The sequence below is a fragment of the Panicum hallii genome, chromosome 5 (genome assembly GCF_002211085.1).
Source record: "Panicum hallii strain FIL2 chromosome 5, PHallii_v3.1, whole genome shotgun sequence".
Taxonomy (NCBI): Eukaryota; Viridiplantae; Streptophyta; class Magnoliopsida; order Poales; family Poaceae; genus Panicum; species Panicum hallii.
In genome coordinates this window covers 49,560,165-49,573,438 of record NC_038046.1, presented here as the reverse complement: position 1 = coordinate 49,573,438, position 13,274 = coordinate 49,560,165, and the positions used below count along the sequence as shown (strand labels likewise).

General features: G+C 46.3%; 1 pseudogene; it reads right to left on the bottom strand.

The window, feature by feature from the left end:
• Window positions 1–227: 227 nt before the first annotated feature.
• On the bottom strand, window positions 228–2,509 carry LOC112895130 (annotated as a pseudogene).
• Window positions 2,510–13,274: the final 10,765 nt, after the last annotated feature.

The following is a 13,274-nucleotide window of genomic DNA, read 5'->3' as shown; positions in this document are numbered from 1 at the left end:
ACGCGACAACTTCAACTAATCCAGTGACAATCCATCCGAAAAAAGAAGAAAAAGAGAAAAAAAACAGGCAGCTTTCAGGCGTTGGCCTCTTTGACAGGCACGGACCCTTCTCTTTATTTCGGAAAGGCATTAGTTCATTAGAGTCATGGCGGCTATGAAAAGAAACAAATGCACGTTTCATTTCATCATGCATAGCAGTTCTTTTATTATTTTTTCCTGGGGTCAAACAATCAAAAAGTTTTTCTGATAACTGATTCCTCATAACCAGGCCAGGGCATAATAACACAATACTTCACAACTAACATTTCTTTATTCCCCCTCTAAAAAAACATTTCTTTATTCCCACTGCTTGGGTTGGGACTTGGGATCTAGATCCTCAACGCGTTCATGTGGCTCCTCCGTCCATCCAGCTTCACGGCGAAGAAGCTCTTCATAAAATCCACGTACCCATGGATTCGTCATTGAGAACATAGGCAGATGCAATATTAAATTCCGTATGAAATAAATTATAATGAATATGGAAACTAGCATGTATAAATCTAACATACTAGACAGTATAAACAGCATAGTTAAGAACTCAGAATATATATAATTGAGGATATATGCTTAAGATAGAGATCAGATCACAGAACACGTAAAGACAGAGTTGGGTGGAAGACGTGGAACCACCGCTGCTGGAGACGACGAAGGCGGTTGGCCCGTGAGGCGACGGAGTTGGGTGGAAGACGTGCCGTGGTGAAGATCTTGAGCAGTCGCGCAAAAACGCTTCCTAAAAACCTTATTCGTCCTCTCCCGGTGCAGGATTCCAAAGACGAAGCGTTCCGGAAACTTGCTCTTCCGTTCGCCGATGCACGCCGGCGCTCGGGATGGAGAAGGTGACACCCGCAGTCATATATATAGGGAAGTCAAACCAACCTCGCGTCGTGATCGGGATCTAAACCGATTAGGTGCAGACCTAGGGACAAGTCACAAAAGATTCAACGGACCATTCATGCAGATGGCGCGCGCCCTTCGCCCTCCCCCGTTACATAGTTTGAATTTGAAGGAGTGGAGACAAACTATATATTTATATTGGTTATCCCACTCCTCCACTAGTAAGGTGGAATTAAATTTGAACCACTCCCTCGCACGAACTTTTAAGATTTATTATAATTTCTAAATTTATTAATGGGTCAAACCCACAAAAATTCCCGCATTTGTACGGTGCCCGGCCGCCGTCTTTCTTGACGAGCTCCAGCAGTGGCCCGACCGTCGTGTCGGGGCACGGCTGATGAAACATCGCCGCCGAGATGCGGTCCTTGTCCGGGTGGACCACGGCCCTGTGCTCAATCTTCTGTATCTCCGGTTGCTTAATTAACTACTCATCACACACATTTGTTAATTAACTAGTACCATAAACTAATGAAAACGAGATGATTTATTTAATTTAGTGTTAATCACCTCGAGTATGTCGCCGATGCTGACGACGAAAGCGCCCTCGAGAGGGTCAACGGCGAGCCACCGGCCGTCGTCCCTCCTGATCTGCAGGCCCTGCACGTCGTTGACGTGGAGCAGCAGCCTGAGGCCGGTGGCGTCCGTGTGCGGCGACAGGCCGAGCACGTCGCCGGCCTGCCTGCATGGCGGGTAGTAGGTCGCCCTCATGCTCTGCGGCTGTCCCCGGAACGCCTCCGTCAGGTGCTCCGGCTCCACGCCCAGGTCCGCCGCCATGAACCGGAGCAGGCACGCCGCCACCCTCGCCGTCTCGGCCGAGTACCCGTCGACGGAATCCCTGAACGACGGCGGCCGGGCGGGCCAGAACCTCAGGTCCCGCTCCTCCCTGGGGCTGATCATGAGGTAGATCATGTCCGCCCAGTCCAGCTTCTGCGCCTCGGAGAAGACGAAGGCCTGGCCGTACCCCTGGATGCCGCCCGGAGCCTGCGCGTGCGCCTTCTTGGCTTCCAGCGGGAGCTTGAAGAACTCGGTGATGTCCCTCTTCACGTCCTGGATCACCTCGTCCGGCACCCCATGGTTGATGAGCTGCACGCAATCTTTGACAGTTTGACTTCCATTCACGCCAACAACGATTCAAGTGTGTATGCTGGAATGCAGGGATCTCATAGGATTTTCGTAGTTTTTCAGCAGAAAATCGATTTAGTTGCCACAATAGCAGAAAATGCTGCCGATTTCCAGAAAATGTAATTATCCTACTTTATAGATCCTAATCAAGCTGCAGGTCAATACATGCATAAACAGGTGTAGATAATGCATAGCAACCATGAACGTACATGAAAGAAACCCCAGTGGCGGCAGGCAGCTCCGAGGTTTGCGAGCTCCTCTTCCGACGACCTGGGTCAAGCAGCCGGCTGAGGTCGACGACAGGGATGGCGCAGCCAGCGACGACCTCCTCGGCGCCGGTCTTCTCCGTTCTGACGTACCGGTCAGGCACCTGCTCGCCTGATCCGTTCCAAGTCTGCGCGAGTGCCTGCACGTTGGGCACGGGCAGAGACTCCCCTGCTTTCGCGTGCGCCATTGACGATCTGATTCCTCTCCTCCTGCAGAAGCGCAGATAGATAATAGTGGGCAGCTGGCATCTTTTCACTTCAGGGGACGTGTTCTTATATTAGGAAGATAACATGGAGCGACATGATTCCTAATACTCCATAGGGACACCGGGAATTGTTCAAGCACTCAAGCTAATTATATTCTGACTTATTATGTATTTATGTAAACTTTGCTAAAAAATCTAAAAAATTGAAGTTAATACTTGTCATGGACCTCCTCTACAAATAAAATATGCCAATGTGATATTTTTGGGGACACTGCCGTTATCATATACGCCACATGTTTATTGATTTACCAGTGGCATATATGGGATTCTAAAAACTAGTGGTATAGGAGAAATTAATCTAACATATATAAGGGTTGTTTGGGAGGGCTTTGTCAAACCGAGGTCACAGGACTGCGCATATGATATAGAATATTCTGAAACAAGAGATATGATATATCTCATACGTTATATATGTTGTAAAGTAATGGGTACGACTAGAGTAGGACTTCTAGGCTTTTATTCGGCTAGGATATCTACAATCCTATCCCCAGACTATATAAGGGCGGGCAGTGAACCCTCCAAAGGGACAATACATCAATCCACATTTAAGGTAATACAAACCACTTACGCGCATCGCAGCCCGAACCTGTCTAAGTTCTTGTGTTCTTTGCATCTTCGAATTTCTGATCTCGGCGCACACTACCTGCAACCTACTACCCTCAAATGATTTCACCGGTGAAGAAAAAACTGCTAGATCCACCCGATTTTCAGTTTAATTTATCATGATTTGTCAAATGACTTTGGGCTACGGTATCTCGAGATTTGTAACTAAAAGCTTTCCCAAACAGACCCAAATATTGCTGGCCGAAGGTCGCTCTCAGAAATTTTGTTTATTAAAATTTTTCACTTATTTCTTCACGAAATGGTGATATAAGTATTACCTACTGCATACCCATATGGTTCCAAGTTCAATGTTCAGTTCACGCCCCAAATCCGATTGATGACTCTTATATTATTTCTTTACGAGAACTCGCAATATTCATATTATAAAATGCCATGGAAGTTGGAACTAACAACCGTTAAGACTATAGATGGGCGTATTTAATAGACATTAGGCGCCTCGCGTGACTAGGCATTTAATGATTTCCAGAGCTATGCTCAATATTGCCAGGAGCAGGAGAGGCAGGAACCTTTCGTTTTCCTGTGAAAAGAAGCAGGAAGCCGTTGTGGTGTAGGGCGGGAACTGACAATGGACGGTGCGTCGTCTCTCCCAAGGCGCCAAAATACCGGGTGGCACTGGCTGTCGAGCGTGGGATGCTAGCCACACAATCACTGACTCGTGGTGCCAATATTTTATACCATTTTGGTTTTTATCCGTTAACACCTGTGTTGTGGTAAAAATCGGATGAGGAATCTTACGAAGCATGACACGATAAAATATAAAACACATTGGCTAGAATTCTGAAGGGTTAAAAAAAACATCGGCCGGCCGTAGAGTCCCATACATATACAAAACTATCGGCTATAAAGCCGATCCATGGGAGCAAATAAAGCTAAAGATAAAATTCTTTATGATACGCATTAAACTAATATAACTTAATTCAATCGTCACTATCAATCAGATCGAACTCAACCGAGATAATATTGATAGCAGGACGATAAATTAAACTAAATTAGCTGATGAATCTAATTAAGTCGATGAATTTAATTAAGTTGAACGATATATTTATCAATATTTGTCAAGATTATCTAAATCAAGATTGAATCGGCTATTAGATGTACAATAAGTTCTTCGATATATCAAGTTGACAAGAACTTGATCAAGATAAGATAACTTGTGAATTCTATTAAGAATATTACTAGAAGTTATCGAACAGCAAGAGATCGGACGATGCAGCCTTACAAGATTTTATTAATAGTCGATAACTTATGAGATCTAATAAAAATAAGAGATCAAGATGATGCAGTCTTGCAAGATCTAAAAGAACTCGATAAATTTGTAGATAATTAGACCAAACTATAGCAATATGCCGGTAATTAAAGCCTAAAAAATCCAATAGAACGCAGCATACAAGCAAACCGGAGATTGAAGCGATGTATCCTGTTCACCAAAGAAGTCATCGAAAACTACTGCTACGAGTTCTGCTAGAGTTTTGGCGATGTGCTGAAAAGAATTATATTGATTGATGATTATTCTTCGTAGACCCTGACTGCTCCTATTTATATTCTGAAAATAAAGACTTCTAGTCGACTGCGACATGCTAACTTTGCCTAACCGATAAGAACTACTAAAATTTACAACACCTTTTAAAAGAAAATCGGACTACCGTTGCCTTGACCAAGTCTGCATCGCTCTTGACTGACGCCACATCATCTTTGACTGGAATCTCTGAAAACTTTGGCCCAGACGCTCAAACAGCTCTCTCTAGGATTATCCATCGGCTTCATTTTCTCTCTATTAAATATTTCTGAAAAAATTGGCGTCAACAACTTGTCTTGAAATGTAACTACTGTAGTACTGTCTTACTATGATTGCTGAAATCTTATACTACAGCTGTATCAGATGAGAGGTGTTAAAAAAAATGATGGCCAAAATCTTAAGAGTATTTTTGTGAAGGAACAGGAGGGGCAAGCCCCTACTAACACTACGCCAGAAGCCCTAATCTGAGACGCGCCCTAGGCAAAATGCTAGACGCGCAGGGGTCGCGTCCCGCATTACCGCGTCGCAGATTAAAAAGTAATCTGAGACGAGCCTCACATGCGTCTCAGATTACCAAAATGCAAGACGAGCCTCAATTACGGCGCGTCTCGCCTTGTCGTCACACAGGCTTCCCTGGGAGCCAAATGCGAGACGCGCTCTTGTTTAGGCGCGTCTCTCTTTAGTAAAGATGGGAGACGCGCCTCACTTACGGCTCGTCTCGCCTTTGCTTTACAAAGGCGCCCCTGGGAGCCAAATGCGAGACGCCCTCTAGGTTAGGCGGGTCTCGCATTAGTCACAGATGCGAGATGCGCCTCACTTACGGCACGTCTCGCCTTGGCTTCACACAGGCGCCCCTGGGAGCCTATTGAGAGTCGCGGCCTAAGCGAGGCGCGTCTTGCATTAGTCTACCTCCAACAGGGGTCTTTTTTTTCCCCAGCTGCATCCTGGAACTAGCCAGGATTTGGCAGCTGCAATCAAATACCTGCAAAAGATTTCAATTCACAGAATTCACCGCAATCATCGCACGCATCCATACAATTCACACAGTGCGATACACACAAGGAAAGATAGTATTATATAACACATGTACAATCAATTAGCCTCGTCCAAAACTCAAAACAAGGCTCAAGCTAACTCAAAACAACAATGATCGATAAGAACAATGGAGTACATGCAAAGCAAGTCTCTCAATCTAGCTCAATGTCGCCTGCCGTGCTATCATGAATGGAACTCCCTCTTTGTGTTGATCACCTCCATCATGAGGAACCCCGCTAGCCTCTCTCGGATATCCTTCATGTTACGAAGCGTCGTTTGATTGAAATAATTAACTTCGTCCTTCGAAATATAATTACAAGCAGTTAGAATACAAGATGAAGACAGATATTTTTTAATTAGAACACGTGAGAATTCTTACCGTGAAATCCGGTTTCTGTGCAACTAGAAGCATGTTGTGGCAAACATAGAACCCACATGAGTTACCCGAGGGTTGCCGTGTGCACTACATGTCAAAGATAGATAGAAATTAGCATTTTGCGACACTTAGAACCAAGAAAACATCGTAATAGTAAAGCGATTTAGTTATAGTAGTTACCGTCCACGCGGTGTGATGTGTAAACGCAGCTTGACGTTGCTCTTTGTACCCTTCTTTGGCCCTAAGATGCCTGTCAAGAGACCTAAACACAGACATCCGGATGTTATATTACAAATGCTTCTGAAATGGGCAAATGATAAAAAACTAAAGCAAACAACAAACTTACTCGTCAAGGATTGAGATGATCTGAGAATAATCACGTATCTGAGGCGCGCCCGACTCATCTGATGGAATGCTCGAGTCAAGGTAGAAGACTTGCTTGCTCCTGACATTGATGATGAGTGTAACCCAATGGTTGCCTGGGTTGTACGGCACCACAATGTGCTCCTTGTCAGCATGTACTCGCATGCACTTCACCATGTACCTAACCAAGTTGAAATGGAAACAAGCGGTTACATGTGTTAAATGGAAACAAGTGACTACATGTGGCTACAAGTTGAAATGAAAACAAGTTTAATTGTTGCATGTGCGCACCTGACCAAGCTATCTCTATCTGAATTCAAAAATGTCACCGTCATCAACTGTGGGTCAATGTACCCGCACTTCTTTCCGGTTCGACGCCTTGTCTCTTGTTGCATGTGCCTACACGATCCATATGAATTGAAATAGAAACAACTTAAATTGTTGAACGTGTATCAAATGCATTGAAATGGAAACAAGTTTTAATCGACTTACAATGCAAAGCACCGAATGAGAGAAAGATCCAAAGCGTCGAGGTTGAAAAGATCGAACAAATCGCTCCAGGCAACAATAAAGATGCTACGACTGCCCTCAAGCTGCAGAAAGTGCCGCTCCTCGAATGACACCATGATTTCCTCGGCTTGATTGACATTTTGCATGTAGTAGTTGTGCAGGTCCAGACAATATTGACCTGCTTCCCGAAGCTCAGAGACACTAAGCAAGGCCTTTCCAACCCTGTACTGTGGATTCTCAGAAGTGTAAGCCCTTGTGACCGGTTGTTTTATCTGCTCCACCTTTTTCTTACCCTCTGAGATCTCCCGCTTCTTCGCCATCGGCCTACTCTGCTTCTTCCTCACAGGATTAGCCTTGCTTGGCTTCTTGGGAGCGGTAGCTAGCTCTGTCGGAATAGGTGGAGGGGGGGTAATCTGAGGCTGAGTAGGGACAGGAGGATGCGGATCCGGTAACGCTTCCCATGTATCCGGCAGCTGTGGGCATGGCTCAGAAAACGTCGGTGGCACTGCAGGACTCTGTGGCTGAGGTTGACTGGTCGGTACTGAATCTGCATCTGCTGGATCAATATGAATACCAGCTCTCCGCCACTGAACCCTTCTCGCAACTGCATCCCGCAAAGTGGTGGTCATGTCATCTGGTGGCACCTCCAGCTTGATATTCTTAGCAAACTCATGCACGTAGTCAATCTTGACCACAGCACAATCAGCCCTGACCTGCAACAACAACAACAACAACAAAGCCTTTAAATCTCAAGCAAGTTGTACATACCAAAAGAAAAAAAACAAAAAGAAATAGGAGAAAAGAAAAGAGAGGCAAAGACCAATGCACTGACCTGGACACCTTCAAGCTGGGACATACCGGGATACACAAGCCCTTTCCCGACCTCCATGAAAGATGAATCTCCGACCAGCTGCACGAGAAGACTGCATCGGGTCGGACGAGCCAAGCCATCTATCGTATCCGGCTCCACTGATGTAGGCACTGATGGCCTCTCTGTCCCTCTACTCTGAGAAGCACCCGCTGCAGTACAAGCGAAGCTGTCCCTTCTCTCTTCACTCGTCCTACTCCCTGGCAAATCAGGGAATGGCAATCCCTGAGACTCGAAGATGGTCTTCAGCTCTCCAAACATCTCCATCTTCACCTGCTTTTTGATCTCATCTATGTCAACCTTTGATGAGGAGTCTCGAGTCCGCTTCCGGTATCTGCCTTTGTGTTCAGGGAACCCCTCCTTCCAGGTCAACTGACTGGAAACACCACGGACACGACCCCGTTGCTCACGGGTTCCCAAAGCCCTGGTGAGCGCATCAAACTCCCTCACTCCTTCATTTGAACCTTGGCTGCTCTCCATCAAAGCCCTTTGAGCAACTTCCTCAGCGCTCGTGCTGTAGAAAGTGATATTGCCATCCTCCGTCAGCTTTGACCTAGCACGCATAAATGGTGCCAGCCGTCCCTCAAACGATTCATAGGGATTCTCAATGCCCCTCTCTGCCAGCATCTCATCCTCCTGCTCCCACTTGCGTTGCTTTCCAGCATATCCCGCTGAGCCAAGGTGGTGGTCAAGCTCGTTCCGCGCTCGGAGACCCCGAAAATACTCACTTGACTGTTGGAACTCGGGAGTATTCCACTTTTGAACAAGCTCGTCCCAGGCTTCTTTGGTCAAGTCCGCATACTTGTCAAAAGGGTTCTCTTTCTTCTTCCAACACTTTAAAAGCCTGCACGACAAAACAATAAATCTGTATAAGTGACAGTAGGATAATGAAAAAATTAGTAAATGACAATTGTAAGTGACAACACTTTACTTGTTCTTGTAGCTCCTCCAAGCTTTAGAGATGATCTTCATAGCATGCTTCGTAGCCTTATCGTGCAACTCTATCGGATATTCAACATAGGGTTGAATATTGCTTTCGAATATTCTCTTTTTGTCATCCCAAGACAAGTCATCGAAATGTTCCAAGGTGAGTGGCACCCTTTGCCGGGCAGTGAGGCCACAAACCCGTGCTAATCTCACCATGATTGACGTGTCTTCGGGTGCTGCCTCAGAATTGAGCCGGCCACAACTTTTCACATCTGTTGGCCACGTTGTCTGTGACCTTTTCTTTCTGCCAGCACCAGACGTGCCAGCTCCTGACTGTGACCGTGCCGGCCGTCCTGATGATGCTCCATCATCGGTAGGTTGCTGCACACTGTCCGGACCACTGGACATCGTGCTACACGAGAAAGAAAAACAAACAGATACAACCATAGAGTAAACGCTCCGAATCAGATACAACCATAGAGTAACCGCATGAATCCCATACCTAGGCCTAGACATGCTTAATGCTTTAGTGATACATATTCTCGCAAAGTAATCTCCATTTTTTGAAATATATGAACACGGACTAATTAGAAAGGGGGAAAGCTCACCTACGGCGGCAGTGGACGACGCTACGGTGGCTTGGGGCGGCGCCGCGGGGCCGGGGACGACGGCGCGACGGCTCGGGGAAGGCTTGACGGCGGCGGCACTCGCGGGTCCGGGGGGCGCCGATAGCGCGGAGCGGCGCTGCGGGGCCGGGGACGACGGCCGCAAGGGAGTGACGGTGTGGCTCAAGGACGACGGGCGGCGCGAGAGGACGGCGCGGCGGCGGGGAGCAGAGAACGGGTGTGAACGATTTGAAAATTTGACCTAAGTCCCAAGAAAGCCGAGGGGCGCGTTCTAAATGCGCGACGTGCTCCCGTGCCTAAGGCGCGTCGCGCATCAACATGCGCGACGCGCGTTACCTACGGCTCGTCGCGCACTGCTGTATGCACGACGCGCCTTGTATACGGCCCGTCGCGCATTACTGTATGCGCGACGCGCCGTAGGAATCACGCGTCTCGCCTTTGATGCCCACTAGCTGGTTGCCGGATCAGGCGCGCGTGGCGAAGGAATTTTGTCCCACCTCGCCAACGGAAGGCGAGTGCGTCCAGCTTATAATGTTGGGCGATCCCTGCTGTTTCGAAATTACGATACATGTACCTTTGAGCTGCTGTGTCCTCTCTTTGCCCATGCTTACGGTGGTGGTCTGGGCCCGAGGGCTCCCTGCGGGTCGAACCCGTTCAATCTGTTCGTGGTACCCTGCTGGTTGAGCCCGGTGGCCCCCGACCCCCAACCCCGGGGTTAACTTTTTTTTGTTTTCTCTCTTTACGCACAAGTGTTCCCATAATTATGTGTAACTTCCATCAGAATCAAAGCTTAAAAGTTTGCATGTTACTTAAGAAAAAGTTATACAAAATAGAATCTTAGAAGTTAACAAAAATTGAAGCCACAAATAGAATATAAGAGGAAATAAGAGGAAACTTTACAGAACATGTTGGTCTGCGAAAAAAATAGAATCTTAGAAGTTAACTAAAATTGAAGCCACAAATAGAATATAATCACGAAACAGAAGGTACATAACAAAGAAAATGATGTTATTTTAACCCGTTAACATATATCAAGTTGGAAAAAAAAATCACCAACATAAAGTCCCAAGAAGGCCGAGGGGGCGCGTTCTAAATGCGCGACGTGCTCCCGTGCCTAAGGCGCGTCGCGCATCAACATGCGCGACGCGCGTTACCTACGGCTCGTCACTACGGTATGCGCGACGCGCGTTGTATACGGCTCGTCGCGCATTTCTGTATGCGCGACGCGCCGTAGGGACCGCTCGTCTCTGTATGCGGAAGTGTCTTGACATGCTCCTGCCATAGGGAATGCGAGACGTCCACCTTTCATGGTTGCCTGTATTTGTTCAGTTTCAGAACTGAATGGTTCAGTTCTGGAACTGAAAATTCACACATATTCATATCTCACAAATATGAATTCGTACTTCACAAATATTCACACATTATCATATCTCACAAAGGCACAATTAAAGTCACACAATTACCATATTTCACAAAGGAACAATTAAAGTCACACAATTCGCCTACTTGACAAAGGAACAATTAATATACATTGTGTGCCCAATCATTTTGCTACTTTCCGTTGTTCCCTGGGTTTTTTGAAATTCTTGACTTTTTCTTTATGGTCGTTGCGCAAGTAGGGAGTTTCGTTGGCCGATGGTATTCTTGGCTTGATCATTGAGGTGGCGAAAGGAGGTATCTCATCAAACTGATCAAACTCTTCCTCCTCGACCGCATTCTCAACACCGACGATTCGCCGTTTTCCAGGTATAACCACCTTGAGTCTTTTGTTTGTTGTGTCAGAAACATAGAACACTTGAGCCACATGTTGTGCGAGGACGAAAGGGTCTGTCTTGTATCCGTGACGGCTAAGATCGACACTAACGAACCCGTACTTGTCTTTTTGTACACCTCTATTTGCATCAACCCAATTGCAACGGAAAAGAGCAATTTTAAAACCGTGAAAGTCAAGCTCCCATATCTCTTGTATTTGACCATAGTACGCAGTTTTGTCATCTCCGTTAACATCGTAAGCATCAACACGTACACCACTATTCTGATACATGCTTTTCTTATCTTGTCGTTCGGTGTAGAACGTGTATCCATTTATGTCATACCCTTGGTATGTCATAACGGTGAATATAGGACCAAGAGCCAAAATTTTGAGTTGTTCACTTATAGGAGTATCTGATCGTGAAATTCGATTCCGGAGCCAACCACAGAATTTGTTCATGTGTTCCTTTGCTAACCATGATTCACTGTGTAGAGGATTCTCTCTAAGCAACAGCTCCTTGTGCTCATCAAAGTACTCAGACACAATGTCCATTTGTTGCAACACGTGGAAATGAGCCCTATGAAATAAATCTCGATCTGGAATTATAGCCTTCTTCCCGATCGTCCCCGTGCCTGTGAGCCTCCCCTCATGACGAGACTTGGGGACACCAACCGGGTTACTCGGGTCAGCGTAGTTTATGGCCCACTCAATGGCTTCCTCTGTACAATATCCTTGTACCATGCTGCCCTCGGGGAAAGCTCGATTTCTTACTAGCGACTTCAAGATGCTGTTGAATCTCTCGTACGCATACATCTGGTGAAGGAACACAGGACCAAGTAGCTTTATCTCCTTGATAAGATGGCCCGTGAAATGAAGGCTGATATCGAAAAAGGCAGGTGGAAAATACATCTCAAGAACGCACAAAGTTTCATAGTGCTTCTTTTCCAATGACTCAAGATCTTCTTCACTTAGAACCTTTTGACCAATTGCATTAAAGAAAAAGCAAACGTTCATAATAGCCTCCCGAACATTGACCGGTAGGATATTCCGAATTCCTACGGCAATCATCTGCGTCAGCAATACATGGTAATCATGAGACTTTATGCCGGGAGATAGCTTTAGATCAGGCATTGATACAAGCTTCGAGACGTTGGTTGAGTAGCCAGTTGGAACTTTCACACTTTTCAAGAACTCACAAAACTCCTTCTTCTCATTCTTCGAAAGGGTGATGCATGATGTGGGCAGCTCCATTCCTTTAACGGAGTCATCATTGAGCCACAACTCTTCTCTAATTTTCATTTTCTTCAGATCAGCTCGTGCATGTGCGTGATCTTTCGTTTTTCCGTCCATGTTAAGCAATGTGCCGAGAAGGCTCTCACAGACATTCTTCTCCACGTGCATCACATCAATAGAGTGACGGACGTCTAAGTCCTTCCAATACGGTAGCTCCCAGAAAATCGACTGCTTCTTCCACATGTCATCTTCTTCAACAACGACCTTCTTGCCCTTCTTGCCTTTCTTCTCTCCTTTCCGCTTACCGAGGACAACATGGACATTCTTAACCATTTCATAGACATCATGACCTGAGAAATGCGGTGGAGGACACCTCTTCTCGGCCTTACCGTTGAAGTGATCACACATGTTCCGGAACGGGTGTTTCATTCCAAGGTAGCGTCTATGTCCCATGTACACTATTTTTTTTGACTCACTCAAGTACTCAGAGTCTATCTCTCTCAAACAATGTGGGCACCCGCAACCTACTTTCTTGCTCTGTCCGGACAAGTTCCGTGCCACTGGAGAGTCACTGATAGTTGCGAACAAAATGGCTCGAAGCTGAAAGTACTTACGCTTGTACTCATCCCAGACCTCCACTCCTTTACACCACAGCAACTTCAGATCGTCAACCAAAGGACTGAAATAAGTGTCGATGTCATTCCCAGGTTGATGTGGCCCCGGTATCAAGCCCGACAGCATAATGTACTTCCGTTTGTTACACAACCAAGGCGGAAGGTTGTATATCGTCAGAACAATTGGCCAGGTGCTATGTGTGCTATTGTTCATGAATGGGTTCATGCCATCTGTGCTCATT